A 19,011-nucleotide genomic window follows, 5' to 3' on the forward strand; every position below is an offset into this window, starting at 1 on the left:
TCTAACGGCTAGGGGTTGGTGGTCAGAAGGGATCAGAGATGGTCAAAAGGTAGATTCCACAGAGAGAGGCGTGAAGAAGATATGGGGTGTTTAATTTTTTTTTTGTCTTGAACCTGTGAAGAGACAAGTTAAGAGTTGGTTAGAGAAATCTGTCCATGTCCTACACGATCTGATTTGGAAATACAGCTACTGTATTAAAACACTGATAACTAACGGTGACAAAGCTCTTTGTCTATATTTTTAATTCAACTAGACACAGACACCCCATCTCCTGCAGTCTCCTCTACCCTCCAGCACAGACACCCCATCTCCTGCAGTCTCCTCTACCCTCCAGCACAGACACCCCATCTCCTGCAGTCTCCTCCACCCTCCAGCACAGACACCCCATTTCCTGCAGTCTCCTCTACCCTCCAGCACAGACACCCCATCTCCTGCAGTCTCCTCTACCCTCCAGCACAGACACCCCATCTCCTGCAGTCTCCTCTACCCTCCAGCACAGACACCCCATCTCCTGCAGTCTCCTCTACCCTCCAGCACAGACACCCCATCTCCTGCAGTCTTCTCTACCCTCCAGCACAGACACCCCATCTCCTGCAGTCTCCTCTACCCTCCAGCACAGACACCCCATCTCCTGCAGTCTCCTCTACCCTCCAGCATAGACACCCCATCTCCTGCAGACTCCTCTACCCTCCAGCACAGACACCCCATCTCCTGCAGACTCCTCTACCCTCCAGCACAGACACCCCATCTCCTGCAGTCTCCTCTACCCTCCTGTACTGGCTCTTTAAAACCCCAGTCGTTTTGATCAAAGAGACGTTTCAGCATGATTCAGCTGTATTATGTCAGTTCCATTAATTATGCCAGGTCTATGGTAATAACTAAAGGAGATTTGTCTAGAAATTGAGTCTGACTGGAAATCGCCTCAGTTCACATCATTATACAATTGAATGTAACTTTGTGGAGGGAGGCTCTGTGTAAAACCCTCTAATCCCTGGTTGGTTGGCTGGCTGCTTGGGGTGGTAGGCTGACTGGCTGCTTGTGGCGGTAGACTGACTGGCTGCTTGGGGCGGTGGGCTGACTGGCTGATTGGGGCGGTGGGCTGACTGGCTGCTTGGGGCGGTGGGCTGACTGGCTGCTTGGGGCGGTGGGCTGACTGGCTGATTGGGGCGGTGGGCTGACTGGCTGCTTGGGGCGGTGGGCTGACTGGCTGCTTGGGGCGGTGGGCTGACTGGCTGCTTGGGGCTTGTCAGTAGCCCCTTCCCTGCTTGGGACTAGTCCGTAGCCCCTTCCCTCTCCCTTCCTGCTATGTTGTTGGTTTAGTCAGCACATCTGATGGGGGGAAGTCTGTGCTATAGGTAGGGCTGGCACAATTACTGTATAACCGTGTAACCGATGGTTGTGGATGAAGACCGTCATAACCATTTAAATTATTATTGTGGGTTGAACGAACAGCTGACTGAATAACCACAATGCAGCAGCAACAGCAGAAATATAATGAATAAAACAGGCTTGGTTGGAACCTCTAACTCTGGTAAACTCAAGGGTACACTTGCAATGGCTGCCTGGTATGGTGATGCAATAATTTCCATGGTAATGTAGAATGTTCATTCAAATTATGCTAACTGATGTGGCTCATGCAATGGAATGTATTTTTTGCAATGTCAGTTGAGATGAATCAACAAATCACAGCACATATTTTAGCAATGGCCACCACACCACCCATTTTATTCAAGTTACAAAGTTTATTTGCCACGTGCACAGGATACAACAGGTGTAAAACAGTACAGTAAAATTCTTACCTTCAGAGCTCTTTCCCACAATGCACTGATAATAATATATATAGTAATAGAAAATAGAATAAAACATTAAAGTAAGAATAAAAACCTCATAAAAACTACAATGAGAGTTAAAGAAACACGAGAATGCAAGTATATACAGGTCAGTTTCAGTACATTATGCAATGTGCAGGGGTACTGGAGTGGTTGTATATACAGGTCAGTGTCAGTACCTTATTCAATGTGCAGGGGTACTGGAGTGGTTGTATATACAGGTCAGTGTCAGTACCTTATTCAACGTGCAGGGGTACTGGAGTGGTTGTATATACATGTCAGTACCTTATTCAATGTGCAGGGGTACTGGAGTGGTTGTATATACAGGTCAGTGTCAGTACCTTATTCAACGTGCAGGGGTACTGGAGTGGTTGTATATACATGTCAGTACCTTATTCAATGTGCAGGGGTACTGGAGTGGTTGTATATACAGGTCAGTGTCAGCACCTTATTCAATGTGCAGGGGTACTGGAGTGGTTGTATATACATGTCAGTGTCAGTACCTTATTAAATGTGCAGGGGTACTGGAGTGGTTGTATATACATGTCAGTGTCAGTACCTTATTAAATGTGCAGGGGTACTGGAGTGGTTGAGGTAGGTTTATACATAAAAAAGTGACTGGAAGCATGATATACATGTAAACAGGACTGAAAAGTGACTGGTAGCAGGAATATAGAAATACTTACAGTGGGGAGAACAATTATTTGATACACTGCCGATTTTGCAGGTGTTCCTACTTACAAAGCATGTAGAGGTCTGTAATTTTTATCATAGGTACTGTCACGATCGTCTAAGGAGGAGGACCAAGGCGCAGCGTTGAAGGTGAACATATTTATTCAATTAATGATCACACGTAACAAAACAACAAACGATAACGTGACGTCTACGGTTTAAACACAAACCAACACGAACAAGAAACCACAAACACAAAGTGAAAGACAGACAGTTAAATATGGCTCCCAATCAGAGACAACCAGCTGACACTCGTTGCCTCTGATTGGGAGTCCCTCAGGCCAACATAGAAATACAAACAAAGAATTACACACCCTGGCTCAACATAACAGCGTCCCCAGAGCCAGGGCGTGACAGTACCCCCCCCCAAAGGCGCGGACTCCGACCGCGCCATCTAAATACCACAGGGGAGGGACCGGGTGGGCACTCCGCCTTGGCGGCGGATCCGGCTCCGGGCCTGATCCCCACTCCCTCTCCAACCCCCCAAAGTACCCCTGGTCCGGTCTGGCCCCGCTGGCCGGAGCTGGACTGCACACTGATGGAGCGGATTGCTCTAGCTCCGGCGTAACGCATCTGACCGGTGCCGGACCAGGCACCAGTGGAACAGGCACGGGCCGTGCCGGACCGACGACGCACACCACTGGCTTGGTGTGGGGAACAGGCACGGGCCGTGCTGGACTGACGACGCACACCACTGGCTTGGTGTGGGGAGCAGGAGCGGGCCGGACAGGGCTGACGAAACGCACCACAGACTTGGTGCGGGGAGCAGGAACGGGCCGGACTGGGCTGGCGACGCGCACCACAGACTCGGCGCGGAGAGCAGGAACGGGCCGGACAGGGCTGACGAAACGCACCACAGACTTGGTGCGGGGAGCAGGAATGGGCCGAGCCGGGCTGACGAAACGCACCATAGACTTGGTGCGGGGAGCAGGAATGGGCCGAGCCGGGCTGACGAAGCGCACCACTGACTTGGAGCGGGGAGCAGGAACGGGCCGAGCCGGGCTGACGAGACGCACCACAGACTTGGTGCGGGGAGCAGGAACGGGCCGGACCGGGCTGGCGACGCGCACCACAGACCTGGTGCGGAGAGCAGGAACGGGCCGGACAGGGCTGACGAAACGCACCACAGACTTGGTGCGGGGAGCAGGAACAGACCGGACCGTACTCTATCGTTCTCACCCAACTCTCGCTCCTCTGTCTCCAACTCCAGCCATTCTGCTCTTCATTAGGCTTGACCCAGTCGAAACTCTTCCTCCACTGTTCCTAAGTCCATCCACTCTGCTCTTTACAAGGCTGGACCCAGTCGAGGTTGCCACAGAGATCTGCAAGCGATTCCCCAGGCAATGGCTCCTGGACACGCTGCTTGGTCCAGTTTTGGTGGTTTCTTCTGTCACGATCGTCTAAGGAGGAGGACCAATGCGCAGCGTTGAAGGTGAACATATTTATTCAATTAATGATCACACGTAACAAAACAACAAACGATAACGTGACGTCTACGGTTTAAACACAAACCAACACGAACAAGAAACCACAAACACAAAGTGAAAGACAGACAGTTAAATATGGCTCCCAATCAGAGACAACCAGCTGACACTCGTTGCCTCTGATTGGGAGTCACTCAGGCCAACATAGAAATACAAACATAGAATTACACACCCTGGCTCAACATAACAGCGTCCCCAGAGCCAGGGCGTGACAGGTACACTTCAACTGTGAGAGACGGAATCTAAAACAAAAATCCAGAAAATCACATTGTATGATTTTTAAGTAATTAATTTGCATTTTATTGCATGACATAAGTATTTGATCACCTACCAACCAGTAAGAATTCCGGCTCTCACAGACCTGTTAGTTTGTCTTTAAGAAGCCTCTCCACTCATTACCTGTATTAACTGCACCTGTTTGAACTCGTTACCTGTATAAAAGACACCTGTCCACACACTCAATCAAACAGACTCCAACCTCTCCACAATGGCCAAGACCAGAGAGCTGTGTAAGGACATCAGGGATAAAATTGTAGACCTGCACAAGGCTGGGATGGGCTACAGGACAATATGCAAGCAGCTTGGTGAGAAGGCAACAACTGTTGGCACAATTATTATGGAAGAAGTTCAAGATGACATTCAATCACCCTCGGTCTGGGGCTCCATGCAAGATTTCACCTCGTGGGGCATCAATGATCATGAGGAAGGTGAGGGATCAGCCCAGAACTACACGGCAGGACCTGGTCAATGACCTGAAGAGATCTGGGACCACAGTCTCAAAGAAAACCATTAGTAACACACTACGCCGTCATGGATTAAAATCCTGCAGCGCACGCAAGGTCCCCCTGCTCAAGCCAGCGCATGTCCAGGCCCGTCTGATATTTGCCAATGACCATCTGGATGATCCAGAGGAGGAATGGGAGAAGGTCATGTGGTCTGATGAGACAAAAATAGAGCTTTTTGGTCTAAACTCCACTCGCCATGTTTGGAGGAAGAAGAAGGATGAGTACAACCCCAAGAACACCATCCCAACTGTGAAGCATGGAGGTGGAAACATCATTCTTTGGGGATGCTTTTCTGCAAAGGGGACAGGACGACTGCACCGTATTGAGGGGAGGATGGATGGGGCCATGTATCGCGAGATCTTGGCCAACAACCTCCTTCCCTCAGTAAGAACATTGAAGATGGGTCATGGCTGGGTCTTCCAGCATGACAACGACCCGAAACACACAGCCAGGGCAACTAAGGAGTGGCTCCGTAAGAAGCATCTCAAGGTCCTGGAGTGGCCTAGCCAGTCTCCAGACCTGAACCCAATAGAAAATCTTTGGAGGGAGCTGAAAGTCCGTATTGCCCAGCGACAGCCCCGAAACCTGAAGGATCTGGAGAAGGTCTGTATGGAGGAGTGGGCCAAAATCCCTGCTGCAGTGTGTGTAAACCTGGTCAAGACCTACAGGAAACGTATGATCTCTGTAATTGCAAACAAAGGTTTCTGTACCAAATATTAAGTTCTGCTTTTCTGATGTATCAAATACGTATGTCATGCAATAAAATGCAAATTAATTACTTAAAAATCATACAATGTGATTTTCTGGATTTTTGATTTTTAGATTCCATCTCTCACAGTTGAAGTGTACCTATGATAAAAATTACAGACCTCTACATGCTTTGTAAGTAGAAAACCTGCAAAATCGGCAGTGTATCAAATACTTGTTCTCCCCACTGTATGGTAATATGCTAATGGTAATATACAGGGGCGGCCTGTTCAATAGGGCGATATGGGCGACGCACTGCCAAACGGGAAAAGGAAGGGATTTTTTTTCTAATCAATTATATCACGGCAACAGTAGTTATCAGTGTTGTAATCTATACGTCTGATCTGCCACAGTGCCACACTGCCACTAAATGTCGAATCAGGCTAAAGTCGTGCTTCAAATGGCTCCCCCCCCTTTTGGGGCGATTTCAGTCAGGTTGAAAATCGCCCAGAAGTCTGTCATAGACTCCCATGTAAAATCTATTTTTTTCAAATTTCAGAGCCTTCAATACAATCTCAATGGGTGTCTGTGGGCTTGCACTTACGCGCTTTCGTCATACGTTACGTAACCATGAACGTAACTGAGAAAAGAGTGGATTGTTTGAAAGAAGTTCCTTTTTGTCGGTGAACAAATGAAGATAAATTGGCAACGAAACAATTAGGACCTCCCAGACCAAATTTAATAATTCAACAGGTTTCTACTAAAGGCGGAAAGTCCTACACCCGAGGATTTTCCAAAAATTGGTACGAACGAAAAAAGACATTGCCACTCACTCAACTGGATGACGAGGGATACAGGCTAGCTGTCCGCCGCCACAACGATGAGGTTAGTGTTGATAATCACAAGTTTACTGGAGAACCAACTGAGACCAAGTAGAGACTTTGGACAGGGTGGATATGGTGTAATAAAGGCAGTTTATTCAGAGGTAAATATATCTGGAATCGCGTTCACGGACCCGTTCGTCAAACTCTTAGGGAGCTATAAATTAAGCCCCATTACTTACCATATCAGATAAGAGAAATTGCTGCAGCTACATATATTTTACATCCTGGCCCTACATAGTTCACTATTTGCATCACTTACCAAAATATTACATGTGGTCATATGCTTGGAAAGTGGAGATGCCATAGAACGTCAAAAAAGTAAACATTGCTGGAGACACATTGCCGTTTTGGAGAAGACATCGCGTTTGCTAGCGAAGAGATTTGTTGTGGCAAATGAACTTGGGCTGGGAATTGCCAGGAACCTCACAATAAGATATATGCATCAGCATTGCGAGTCTCATGATTCTATACGTATTGCGTTTCGATACTGTGATTTTATTGCGCACCATATGTCTGTTGCAGAGGGATCAGAAAGCCATGAGAACGAGTTTTGATCAGTCATGGAAATAAAAGTGCTGAAAACAAATTTGCTCCCAATGTGAAAAGATTGAGAACAAGCTATGAAGGAACAATAATGGTGTTTTGGTGCAGGTACAGCCAACTAGCGCTAAAATATTGCGATATTGTCAATACAGTATATCGTAAAGTATCACTATGTAACTCGATTTCTTTCACCCCAATCCCTCAAATTAACGGTAAATAACTGAATTGTTTGCCCCACATTTAGCTAAGATGATTAGCTAGCCAGCTAAAATGTTTTATTTAGTTAGCAGTCGCATCTACAATAGTTTACTGTCAATAACATGTCTCCAAAAATGACGTGGTGTCTCCAATTGTGTTGACATTTTACAATTGCAATGCGCATCCATGAGTATCCACTTTCTGTAGCTCAGCTGGTAGAGCATGGTGCTTGTAACGCCAAGGTAGTGGGTTCGATCCCCGGGACCACCCATACACAAAAATGTATGCACGCATGACTGTAAGTCGCTTTGGATAAAAGCGTCTGCTAAATGGCTTATTATTATTATTATTATTATTATTATTATTATCTGAAGAGAGCCCCGAAACATTGTGTGCAGACATTTTATGCAATAAATGAAGTAGGTTCAATCTAGTAGTTCTGATCTTCTGATTGGTCCTGATGAGTTGGGCGAGGTCACCTCCAGGCTACTGTCACTGTTGCATTGGCTCTGAGTCGGGTTCTCTGTCTTCAAATGTTCAGCCTAAGAGAGGGGATTTTTGTGTGTGTGTGTGTGTGTGTGTGTGTGTTTAACAGTGATGATGTGTGTGTGTGTGTGTGTGTTTAACAGTGATGATGTGTGTGTGTGTGTGTTTGTGTGTGTGTGTGTCCTCAGAGCAAGAACTCGTGAGTTGGAAGAACTGAGAGGCCTATGGCGTGGGTGTTGTCCTTGGCCACCTGCTGACAAGGCTGACAAGATAGGACCCTTTTGTCCATTGTTATTGGATAGGAACAGAACTTATAACCAGCTCCTGACCTAAATAGATCTTAGCACAACATTTTACTCAACATATCATATTCCATATTCACTATAACAAATATATTTACTACGACATTAGCAAGAACCGCCACATCCTCAGCCGGCTAATCCAGTGTGTGAAGTTTTGCGGAGTGTTTGAGTTAGCTTTGCGAGGCAAAGATGAAACTGAGGGCTCCACCAACCCTGGTAAGCCAACACTTTTGAGATCAGTCAATAAATGCTTCTGGTATTGACTTATATGCTGCCCCTGTCTTCATGTTGTTGCTGGACATATCTTTTTTTAAATGTGTGTAGGTCACCTAAATCATCAGAAAAATTGCCCCTCCTGAGAATTTTTTCAGGAGCCGCCACTGGTAATATATACATGTAAATAATAAATACTAATGGTAATGGCAATAATAATTTTAGCAGCAGCGTAGGTTGTGTCTGAGCGGGTAGTGACATGTGGATGGGCATACAGCCAGTGTGGATAGTCTGTGGGAGAGGGAGAGCAGTAGTTGTTAGCCATTAAACAGTCTTATGGCCAGGGGATAGAAGCTGTTCAGGAGTCTGTTTGTCTGAGCCTTGATGCACCGGTACCGCCTGTCGGACGGAAGCATGGAGAACAGCCCATGTCTTCGGTGGCTGGAGTCTTTTCGGATCTTTATCAGACACCGCCTGGCATGTACGTCCTGGATGACTGGGAGTTTGCTCCCAGTGATGCACTGGGCTGTCTGCACCACCCTCTGTAGGACCTTCCGGTCGCATACCAGATGTTGATACAACCTGTCAGGATGCCCTCAATGGTGCAGCTGTAAAAGTTCCTGAGGATCTGAGGGGCCATGCCAAATCGTTTCAGCATCCTGAGGGAGAAGAGGCATTGCCGTGCCTTCTTCAGGACTGTTCTGATGTGAGAGGACCAATTGAGAGGACCGTGTGGACACCGAGGAGCTTGAAGCTCTTGACCCTCTCCACAGCTGATCCGTCAATGTGGATGGGGGTGTGCATCCCCCCTGTTTCCTGTAGTCCACGATCAGCTCCTTGGTCTTGTTGACGTTTAGGGAGAGGTTGTTGTCCTGGCACCACACTTCCAGTTCTCTGACCTCCTCCCTGTAGGCTGGCTCATCACCGTTGGCGATCAGTCCTACCACTGTCGTGTCATCAGCAAACTTGACGATTGAGTTGGAGACCTGCCTAGCCACACAGTCATGAGTAAACATGGAGTACAGGAGGGGGTTTAGCAAACACCCCTGGGGTGCCCCCCATGTTGAGGGTCAGCGTGGCGGAGGTGTTGTTACCTACTCTAACCACTTGGGGGCGACCCGTCAGGAATTCCAGGATCCAGCTGCAGAGTGAGGTGTTCAGTCCCAGGGTGCCGAGCTTGGTGATGAGCTTGGAGGGCACTATGGTGTTGAACGCTGAGCTATAGTCAATGAAATGGAGTGGGTCCAGGGAACTGGAGTGGATGATGGAGGTGATGTGTGACATGACCAGCGTTTCAAATCATATCATGATTCATTCATATTCATTCTATTTACAGTATATAGTAGCACATGCAGTCAGGAGAAGAGAAAATGTGTGTAAAACAAAATACGATAATAATTTGCTATTCAAACTGTTATTAGCGTTATCCAAAATTCCCAGAACATCACAGCCCTAGCTATAGGTAGTCCTGTGACAGACTGAGTTACTGGCCAGCTCAAGCAAGGTTTGGTCCTGAGTTCCGGCACCACAGCAGGCGGCAGCCAGCCAGGCCCTGGTTTAACTGGGGGAACGTTGGGGAACCTTGTCTGAGACCTGAATATTGTGTTAGGTCCCTGATGTAATTCCTAGGCTTTACTCAGCAGGCTAACACAGTCATAGCACACAATTTATGAATGAAATTGACATGAAATACTTGACATGTATACGAAACTGCAACTACTAAGGCTATTGTACAATGGGACGATAAGGACATCCATGGTTAAAATGCCAAACAACAACATAGCCTAGAGATAAGACCTCAGATGGGGGCATTTAGCTTCAAAGTCATATTATCAGACTTTGTAGTAAACCTTCTGAGCCGTTTCAGTGACTGGCTCCCTCACAAGATCCTGTCGGACGGCAGGCAGGTCTGTTTGATCTAAACAGACGCCATTGAAGCTGTGAGGGTCAAGAGACCAGCTAGACGACATAATTAAACATGGTCTCTCATGTGCAGCAGGGAGGGAGTTCTTAAGAAGATGCCCACCTAGAGGCCAGCCCAACTGCAGTCTGTCTGCACGCAACATCACATTCCTCTGCTAGAACAATTACATCTTTTTTTTTTTTTTTACATTTTAGTCATTTAGCAGACGCTCTTATCCAGAGCGACTTACAGTTAGTGAGTGCATACATTTTTCATTTTTCAACAATCTCCTGCAGTCACAACATGCACAACTCAGCAACTTTCTAGAACAATCTCCTGCGGTCACGACATGCACCGCTCAGTAACTTTCTAGAACAATCTCCTGCAGACACGACATGCACCGCTCAGCAACTTTCTAGAACAGTCTCCTGCGGTCACGACGTGCACTGCTCAGCAGCTTTCTAGAACAATCTCCTGCAGACACGACATGCACCACTCAGCAACTTTCTAGAACAATCTCCTGCAGACACGACATGCACCGCTCAGCAACTTTCTAGAACAATCTCCTGCAGACACGACATGCACCGCTCAGCAGCTTTCTAGAACAATCTACTGCAGACACGACATGCACCACTCAGCAGCTTTCTAGAACAATCTCCTGCAGACACGACATGCACCGCTCAGCAGCTTTCTAGAACAATCTCCTGCAGACACGACATGCACCGCTCAGCAACTTTCTAGAACAATCTCCTGCAGACACGACATGCACCGCTCAGCAGCTTTCTAGAACAATCTCCTGCAGACACGACATGCACTGCTCAGCAGCTTTCTAGAACAATCTCCTGCAGACACGACATGCACCGCTCAGCAGCTTTCTAGAACAATCTCCTGCAGACACGACATGCACCGCTCAGCAGCTTTTTAGAACAATCTCCTGTAGACACGACATGCACCGCTCAGCAGCTTTCTAGAACAATCTCCTGCAGACACGACATGCACCACTCAGCAGCTTTCTAGAACAATCTCCTGCAGACACGAAATGCACCGCTCAGCAGCTTTCTAGAACAATCTCCTGCAGACACGACATGCACCGCTCAGCAGCTTTCTAGAACAATCTCCTGCAGACACAACATGCACCACTCAGCAGCTTTCTAGAACAATCTCCTGCAGACACGAAATGCACTGCTCAGCAGCTTTCTAGAACAATCTCCTGCAGACACGACATGCACCGCTCAGCAGCTTTCTAGAACAATCTCCTGCAGACACAACATGCACCGCTCAGCAGCTTTCTAGAACAATCTCCTGCAGACACGACATGCACCGCTCAGCAGCTTTCTAGAACAATCTCCTGCAGACACGACATGCACCGCTCAGCAGCTTTCTAGAACAATCTCCTGCAGACACGACATGCACCGCTCAGCATCTTTCACATACTACTCAGCCACTGCTCAATAACAATGGCTCATCCAGTGGTTCTCACACTCAGTTATAATAATAATTCTGTATTTTTTTCATGTCTATAGCGCTATTCATAACAATCTCAAAGCGCTTCAAATGCAAAAAACAAACAAGGTCCATCATCATGAGTAGCCTAGCAGCCAATATTTTAAACTTTATTTAACTAGGCAAGTCAGTTAAGAACAAATTCTTATTTACAATGACGGCCTACACCGGCCAAACCCGGACGACGCTGGGCCAATTGTGCGCCGCCCTATGGGACTCCCAATCACGGCCGGTTGTGATACAGCCTGGAATCGAACCAGGGGATCTGTAGTGACGCCTCAAGCACTGAGATGCAGTGCCTTAGACCGCTGAGATGCAGTGCCTTAGACTGCTGAGATGCAGTGCCTTAGACCGCTGCGCCACTCTGGGAGGCCAATAGAGGCCAAGTCTTTGAGTGGATGCATCCTCCAAAGATGGAGAGGGACAGCTCATGGCTTGATCAGAGGAAGGTGGTCGGTTGATGGTTGATGAAGAGTCTGGTGACGATCTTGTATAGGGCTACTCTGGGAACCAGCCTGAGTAGTGCAGCCACTGGACTTCTCCTTCACAATGTATGGCACCTACTTAGGTGATGCCTCAGCAGCTCTGGGCACCGGAAAGCTCATCACACACAGTTCAGATCGGTAGCCAGTCGTCCTCACTACGACGCCTCTGCCTCAGTCCTGCATTCCTTTACTGCATCTCCCATTCCCCTCAAGCTTCAGGTGACTCTTAAATTTATATTTTCAAAAGATCAGGAACCAGCAGCCAGGTGAAACAAAAAAGCTGGTTCAGTGTCCAGATGCGTCATTCGAACAAAAACAATTAGCCATCTACTAGCTAGTTAACTAGCCAAAAAGAGTAGAACTCAACACCAATGACCTCTTCCACTCAGTAGTACTCAACACCAATGACCTCTTCCACTCAGTAGTACTCAACACCAATGAACGCTTCCATTCAGTAGTACTCGCTGCTCTGGCACCTCAATGGTGGAACAAGCTCCCTCACGAAGCCAGGACAGCGGAGTCACTCACCACCTTCCGGAGACACTTGAAACCCCACCTCTTTAAGGAATACCTGGGATAGGATAAAGTAATCCTTCTACCCCCCCACTTACCCCCCCCCCCCCCCCAAAAAAAAATAAAAAAAAATAAAAAAACATATCGTAAAGTGGTTAACCCACTGGCTATAAGGTGAATGCACCAATTTGTAAGTCGCTCTGGATAAGAGCGTCTGATAAATGACGTAAATGTAAATGTAAATGTACTCAACACCAATGACCTCTTCCACTCAGTAGTAGTCAACACCAATGATCTCTTCCAGTCAGTAGTACTCAACACCAATGAGCTCTTCCATTCAGTAGCACTCAACACCAATGACCTCTGCCAGTCAGCAGCACTCAACACCAATGAGCTCTTCCATTCAGTAGCACTCAACACCAATGACCTCTTCCAGTCAGTAGTAGTCAACACCAATGAGCTCTTCCAGTCAGTAGTACTCAACACCAATGAGCTCTTCCATTCAGTAGCACTCAACACCAATGACCTCTTCCAGTCAGTAGTAGTCAACACCAATGAGCTCTTCCACTCAGTAGCACTCAACACCAATGACCTCTTCCAGTCAGTAGTAGTCAACACCAATGAGCTCTTCCACTCAGTAGTACTCAACACCAATGACCTCTTCCAGTCAGTAGCACTCAACACCAATGACCTCTTCCAGTCAGTAGTAGTCAACACCAATGAGCTCTTCCAGTCAGTAGTACTCAACACCAATGAGCTCTTCCATTCAGTAGCACTCAACACCAATGACCTCTGCCAGTCAGCAGCACTCAACACCAATGAGCTCTTCCATTCAGTAGCACTCAACACCAATGACCTCTTCCAGTCAGTAGTACTCAACACCAATGAGCTCTTCCATTCAGTAGCACTCAACACCAATGACCTCTTCCAGTCAGTAGTAGTCAACACCAATGAGCTCTTCCACTCAGTAGCACTCAACACCAATGACCTCTTCCAGTCAGTAGCACTCAACACCAATGAGCTCTTCCAGTCAGTAGCACTCAACACCAATGACCTCTTCCAGTCAGTAGCACTCAACACCAATGAGCTCTTCCAGTCAGTAGCACTCAACACCAATGAGCTCTTCCACAGCATAGATACTAGAGATAAATCAATGGCTTTTGCCCTCAAATGGCATCCTATTCTATATAGTGCACTACCTTTGACCAGGGCCCATATTAAAGTAGTGCACTACATAAGGAATAGAGTGCCGTTTGGGACGTAACCATAGAGATAAATCCAGATGTATCTCTGTAGTCCGCAGCACTTCACCACATAATACAATGAGTCATCACTGCAGCCTCAGCCTTACATTACAGTACATTGTCATTGGAGTGAAAGAATAATGAGCGTATTGCGTTTGTAAACAAAACTACAGCCTATGTGCCAGACAACATTTTCAAAGTTGCACTCCAGGAGATTTGGGGGGGGGGGCATGTCCCAAATGGCACCCTATTCCCTATATAGTGCGCTACCTTTGACCAGAGAGTGGTGCACTCTATAGGGAATAGGGTGCCATTTGGGATACACACTAGAGATTATTTATTTCTGGCCTGGTGGCCTATTTATGGTGCGTATGCAAATCATAGTCAAGTTGGAAACCTCTAGCCTTAATTACTGTGTTGAGGAGATGATGATAGCTTATCAGATGAATATCGACTGAGTGATTCACTTCTTACTGTAAGAAGTCTGAGAGAGTGAGAGAGAGAGTGAGAGAGAGAGAGAGAGAGAGAGAGAGGAGTATAGAGATGGAAAGAAAGAAAGAGAGGGACAGAGAGAGAGGGAGATGGGAGAGAGAGAAAGAGAGAGAGAGAGGGAGAAGGGGGGTAGAGAGATGAAAAGAAAGAAAGAGAGGGAAACGGGAGAGAGAGAGAGAGAGAGAGAGAGAGAGAGAGAGAGAGAGAGAGAGAGAGAGAGAGAGAGAGAGAGGGAGATGGGAGAGAGAGAAAGAGAGAGAGAGAGGGAGAGGGGGGGTAGAGAGATGAAAAGAAAGAAAGAGAGGGAAACGGGAGAGAGAGAGAGAGAGAGAGAGAGAGAGAGAGAGAGAGAGAGAGAGAGAGAGAGAGAGAGAGAGAGAGAGAGAGGAGTATAGAGATGGAAAGAAAGAAAGAGAGGGAAACGGGAGAGAGAGAGAGAGAGAGAGAGAGAGAGGAGTATAGAGATGGAAGAAAGAAAGAGAGGGAAACGGGAGAGAGAGAGAGAGAGAGAGAGAGAGAGAGAGAGAGAGAGAGAGGAGAGAGAGAGAGAGAGAGAGAGAGAGAGAGAGAGAGAGAGAGAGAGAGAGAGAGAGAGAGAGAGAGAGAGAGAGAGAGAGAGAGAGATGAGCTACAGTATCCTGGGGCCCTCAGACCTGTCTGACTGTCTGTCACTTTAACCTTGACCTTATCAACCAGACTGTTGTCATGTCTGCTCATCAATTATGAATCATCGCATTTCTGTAGGCCAAATAACTGGATGGATTAAACATGTGGAGAGTGGAGATGTATAATGCTAAGTAACAAACCCTATGTAAACAACACAAAATCATGACTGTAAGTCGCTTTGGATAAAAGCGTCTGCTAAATGGCATATTATTATATTATTATTATTATTATAAAATGAAGTCAAAAAGGGTATTTGCACACTAGTAGATAGCTGAAACCTGAACCAGACCACCTGTAAGACCCCATCTCTCTAGGGAAGAGTTGTTGATTTAATCATAATTGTACAGGTCCCTACTGGTGCCATTTCTAGAGGAGATGCTCCACTTTATCCAGTGGGGTTGCTAGGCAATGGTTCTTCCTGTTAAAATGAAATTCCATCCCTGCAGCATCAGTGATACCCAACCTCTCCTCCTCTCACTATCTCACAGACTGTCACTGTGACCTCTTGAAGGACAGCTGCCAATCACATAGAGTTACTGTGACAAGATATTAGTGAAGTAGCATTAAGCTGCCAGACATCACACCATATTCACGACCAGGATCGAGGCTAGGAGTGAATTAAATATATCCAGAGTCCACCCATATTGAGTGTAATCACTTGTTCGTAGACAGTTGCAGTACATCCCATGTCAAACTCAAAGTAGTATACTAGTATACTGTTGCATACTGGGGGAAATAATTGCCTTATCTGAAGAGAACAAATTATTATATTCTATAGAATCTATTCTATTCCATGTGGTTTTGAGAGGATTTGGGACTTTTGAAAAAACTGAGTTGAAATCCCATAGCATCTTGACATCTAGCATCTTCATACCTTAGGTGTGCTTCGTGCAGGCCCAAGTACACCGAGAGACACCATCATATCATAGCCAATTGGCCTACTGTCCACAGGTACACTGTGTCGTGTGTGGCTTATTGTGGAAGAATCATTATTGCTTCAAACAGTGCAAGACAGCTGGAGGACACATATCATGAATCGTCGCCAAGGTCAAGGCAATAAAAACCGAATAAGACATCCATGCATCCAAAGACAGAGCACGGTAGCCTATTTCCTCCATACGTGACCTGATCACTCAGTACATATGATATACCTGAAATGAACGACGTTGATGCTTATTGTAGGCCTTTATAATCTAACTAAATATTGTGGACCGCACCGCAACCTAGAGGGACCGCGCCAATGAGCGCTCAACCTCATTTCGCACGGAAAAAAGGCGAACGCTTTCTATAGACAAAGCTACAGTATGAAATAGCCTATGAAACAATCATGCAGATTTGACAAGGTGAGACATGGCACTTATTTTGCATTGACTACAACGATGATCTTATTATTAGCCTAGATATTTCATGATGCAATCGAGTAGCCTAACGCGTTGCTAGATGGAAAGATGGGAATAATAATCGTAAATGCCCTCCTTACCTTATTCAAAGTAGAACAGCAAAAGTATTTATTCTCAAAACAATTCAAAATGCACACATTTAGTAAGGCAAATCTTCATTCAGGCACAACCTCCGAACCCAGCATCTCTCTGCGCGCTCAGAGATGCGAAATCACCGCGAGTTCTTTGGTGGAAATTGACATGCGGTGAGGCGCGTAAAAGTCTGACGCAGACAGAGACAGACACCAATGGTCCTCATTGGCAAGTTTAACGGCCAATAACGGTCACTTTTACACACATTGACGACCATTTGTTGTATTACTTCATCATTCCAACACTGATATTATCTATATTCTCTCTGATAACGACTGTCTAGGTTTATTCCACGTGGCTGATATTGGTGGGACAACTACCTTGTATTTAGAGTTTACTATGGTGAATACTTTTATTTTTTTTCCTCATCAAGATGCCTGACGCTGGTTTGAGCCATCCACTCTTTCTTACGTCAGCCGATGTTTATATACCTATTTTTAAAGCATCTAGCATGTTCCTGTCGGAAAATAACAGTCGAGGTGCTGCTATTTGTCCCTGAGTGAGGGCAGTTAAAGTGATGGCCATGTTTGTTCAACACAACAAGGTAGGTATCAGATTGTTTTGCTGTTGTCACACAGCTGGATGAAATGAAGCACGAACCTCTTAAATGCACAGGTCAGGTGTCAACACTTGGGCTATATGACACGAATTAGATGTGGGATTTAGCACCCCTGTCAAACACATTTGACAGAAATACATTTCATGCTCAATTAGTGTTTGCAAATATGTACACAGTATAGTTTGGATATGCAAATGTACATATGTGTTGTCACACAGCTGGATGAATTTTTTTATTTCCCCTTTATTTAACCAGGTAAGCCAGTTGAGAACAAGTTCTCATTTACAACTGCGACCTGGCCAAGATAAAGCAAAGCAGTGCGATAAAAACAACAACAACACAGTGTTACATATGGAATAAACAAAAGGTACAGTCAATAACACAATAGAAAAAAAAAAAAAAAAATATATATATACAGTGTGTGCAAATGTAGTAAGTTATGGAGGTATGGTAATAAATAGGCCATAGTGCAAAATAATTACAATTTAGTATTAACACTGGAGTGATAGATGAGCAGAAGATGATGTGCAAATAGAAATACTGGGGTGCAAATGAGCAAAATAAATAACAATGTAAATAACAATATGGGGATGAGGTAGTTGGGTGGGCTAATTACAGATGGGCTGTGTACAGGTGCAGTGATCGGTAAGCTGCTCTGACAACTGATGCTTAAAGTTATTGAGGGAGATAAGTGTCTCCAGCTTCAGAGATTTTTGCAGTTCGTTCCAGTCATTTGCAGCTGAGAACTGGAAGGAATGGCAGCCAAAGGAGGTGTTGGCTTTGGGGATGACCAGTGAGATATACCTGCTGGAACGCATACTACGGGTGGGTGTTGCTATGGTGACCAATGATCTAAGATAAGGCGGGAAGCAGGAACCTCTTAAACGCACAGGTCAGGTGTCAACACTTGGGCTATAAGACACTAATTAGATGTGGGATTTAGCACCCCTGTCAAACACATTTGACAGAAATACATTTCATGCTCAATTAGTGTTTGTAAATATGTACACAGTGTAGTTCGGATATGCAAATGTACAATTACATCTACTGTATGCCATTATCTTATGTCCAAGAAACATTCAAATCAATGGAGCAAAATATATTGTTTCTATCAGTATTATTACTGGCACATTATGCAAGTGTTTACTGTATATTGTAACATGCTGCGTGGCATGACTTGAGTTGTATTTCTGCTTAATATGTTGTTCCAACAACAGCACAGTTCATTTCTGGCTGAGGATCTCCCGTGTAGCTCGGTTGGATGTGTGTATGGCTGTGTGTATGGCTGTGTGTATGGCTGTGTGTATGGCTGTGTGTATGGATGTGTGTATGGCTGTGGCTGGAGATCCGCTACCTTCTGGGTACCCTACTCCCCTACTCCCTGGGTACCCTACCCCCTACTCCCTGGGTACCCTACTCCCCTACTCCCTGGGTACCCTACCCCCTACTCCCTGGGTACCCAACCCCCTACTCCCTGGGTACCCTACCCCCTACTCCCTGGGTACCCTACCCCCTACCCCCTACTCCCTGGGTACCCTACCCCCTACTCCCTGGGTACCCTACCCCCTACTCCCTGGGTACCCTACCCCCTACCCCCTACTCCCTGGGTACCCTACCCCATACTCCCTGGGTACCCTACCCCATACTCCCTGGGTACCCTACCCCCTACTCCCTGGGTACCCTACCACCTACTCCCTGGGTACCCTACCCCCTACTCCCTGGGTACCCTACCACCTACTCCCTGGGTACCCTACCCCCTACTCCCTGGGTACCCTACCACCTACTCCCTGGGTACCCTACCCCCTACTCCCTGGGTACCCTACCCCCTACTCCCTGGGTACCCTACCCCCTACCCCCTACTCCCTGGGTACCCTACCCCATACTCCCTGGGTACCCTACCCCATACTCCCTGGGTACCCTACCACCTACTCCCTGGGTACCCTACTCCCTGGGTACCCTACCACCTACTCC

General features: G+C 46.5%; 1 protein-coding gene across 1 annotated transcript in view; it reads right to left on the minus strand.

The window, feature by feature from the left end:
* Positions 1–19,011, minus strand: part of LOC311149472 (uncharacterized protein) — a gene marked incomplete at both ends in the record, with an annotated part of 790,865 nt that overhangs the window by 739,379 nt on the left and 32,475 nt on the right. The window lies entirely within an intron of this gene.

This window comes from Coregonus lavaretus, assembly GCF_964263955.1.
Source record: "Coregonus lavaretus genome assembly, chromosome: 22".
In the NCBI taxonomy this organism is placed as follows: Eukaryota; Metazoa; Chordata; class Actinopteri; order Salmoniformes; family Salmonidae; genus Coregonus; species Coregonus lavaretus.